Source organism: Oncorhynchus masou, unplaced genomic scaffold (genome assembly GCF_036934945.1).
Source record: "Oncorhynchus masou masou isolate Uvic2021 unplaced genomic scaffold, UVic_Omas_1.1 unplaced_scaffold_663, whole genome shotgun sequence".
In the NCBI taxonomy this organism is placed as follows: Eukaryota; Metazoa; Chordata; class Actinopteri; order Salmoniformes; family Salmonidae; genus Oncorhynchus; species Oncorhynchus masou.
In genome coordinates this window covers 286,296-288,274 of record NW_027013074.1, presented here as the reverse complement: position 1 = coordinate 288,274, position 1,979 = coordinate 286,296, and the positions used below count along the sequence as shown (strand labels likewise).

General features: G+C 50.7%; 1 long non-coding RNA gene across 1 annotated transcript; it reads left to right on the top strand.

Annotated features, from left to right (window-relative positions):
• Window positions 1-360: 360 nt before the first annotated feature.
• LOC135536779 (uncharacterized) lies at window positions 361-1,644 on the top strand. The gene is made up of 2 exons (XR_010455063.1): window positions 361-1,188; window positions 1,321-1,644. It is a non-coding gene; the product is annotated as an uncharacterized LOC135536779 (long non-coding RNA).
• Window positions 1,645-1,979: the final 335 nt, after the last annotated feature.

The window sequence follows — 1,979 nt, the reverse complement described above, 5'->3', positions numbered from 1 at the left end:
CTTTTTGGTTAAGCAACGCTTTTGGTGGCCATTGATGGCTCGTGACATTCACAGTTTTGTCTTGGCCTGCTCGGTTTGTGCCACTGGGAAGACTTCTAATCGACCCCCAGATGGGTTACTCCAACCGCTGTCGGTCCCTTCGAGACCCTGGTCCCACATCGCGCTAGATTTTGTTACCGGCCTCCCGCCCTCCCAGGGCAAGACGGTTGTTTTGACCGTGGTGGACCGGTTCTCGAAGGCGGCTCATTTTATTCCCTTGCCTAAATTACCATCTGCCAAGGAGACAGCGGTAACTGTCGTGGATCACGTCTTTCGCTTACATGGCCTGCCGATGGACGTAGTTTCTGACCGGGGCCCCAATTTGTGTCCAAGTTTTGGCAAGAGTTTTGTAGGTTACTGGGAGCGAGTGTCAGCCTGTCTTCAGGGTTTCATCCCCAGAGCAACGGTCAAACGGAGAGGGCCAACCAAGATTTGGAGAGAGTGTTGCGATGTTTGGTTTCTAAGAATCCCTCTTCCTGGAGTCAACAACTCTCTATGGTTGAGTACGCTCACAATTCGTTGCCAGTGGCAGCCACGGGTCTCTCTCCGTTTGAGTGTAGTTTAGGTTACCAGCCACCTATCTTTCCCAGTACGGAGTCCGAGGTCACTGTTCCCTCCGCTCACGCTTTCATCCAGAGGTGCCGTCACGCATGGAGCAGAGCCCGTGAGACTCTTCTCCGGGTGGGGGCGCGCACCAAGGCTAAGGCCGATCGCCACCGGTCGAAGCCTCCGGTATACGTCGTTGGCCAAAGAGTGTGGCTTTCTACTAAGAACATCCCACTCCGATCCGTTTCGAACAAGCTTGCCCCCAAATTTATCGGCCCGTTCAGAGTCACCAGGATCATTAGTCCGGTGGCGGTCCGGCTCAAGCTTCCTCCGGCGTATAGGAGAATTCATCCTACCTTTCATGTGTCTAAAATAAAACCTGTGTTTCAGGCACGCATTAACCCGCCGGTCCCGGTTCCCCCGCCGCCACGACTTGTTGATGGGGAGACCACCTTTTCTGTCAATCGTATTTTGGACTCTAGAAGGAGGGGACGCGGATTCCAGTACCTGGTGGACTGGGAGGGTTACGGCCCGGAGGAGAGAAGTTGGGTACCTGCTAGGGACATTCTGGATCACTCCCTTATCGATGATTTCAATCGACAGGTAAATTCGCCTGGGAACGCCAAGAGGCGTTCCTAGGGGGTATTGTCACGGTTCATGAATCCACTGCCTCCGTCCTCTTTCTCGCTCTCTCTCTCTCTCTCTCTCTCTCTCTCTCTCTCTCTCTCTCTCCAGTGTTTGTGTGGGCGTGGTTTCCCAATCTCGGCCTGATTGTCTGCGCCAGCTGGAACCACTTATCTTCCCTTTATATGTTCTGTTACCAGTGTTTCTTGTTGTCAGATCGTTGTTTCTTCTCTGAGGTTGTGTCGTGTGTCCGTGCTCTTCTCTTGTGTGGATTATCTGCTGTGCTCCTTCCTACTCATCTGGACACACTCCCCTGGTTTTCTCAGCACGTTATGATCGGAAGATGCGCCCGAGTTCCTGGGTCGGATTCCTTCTGAGTACAGTCTGTCTGTCATGTTGCTGCTGTGAACTACATTCATTAAAACCATCGTTGCTTGCATCTTGCATCCGCCTCTGTGTTGTAACAGCAAGTGCACGGCAGCCAGTAGGACGCTACGTTGTAGTTGACATTTAATGGAGAAGGTTTTTGGGAAAGCTTTAGTGCAGTACTTTGGACCACTTTGGACCAGTCAAATGGCTGCTTTTCTATCTCTACCAGAAGAAGTATATAATTAGCATTAGCATTATCATTAGCATTCATCATTACCGTTAGCATTAGCATTAGCGTTATCATTAGCATCCGTCATCACTGTTAGCATTATCATTCGCATTATCATTAGCGTTCATCTCACCGTTAGCATTAGCATTAACACTGATACTATCATTAGCAT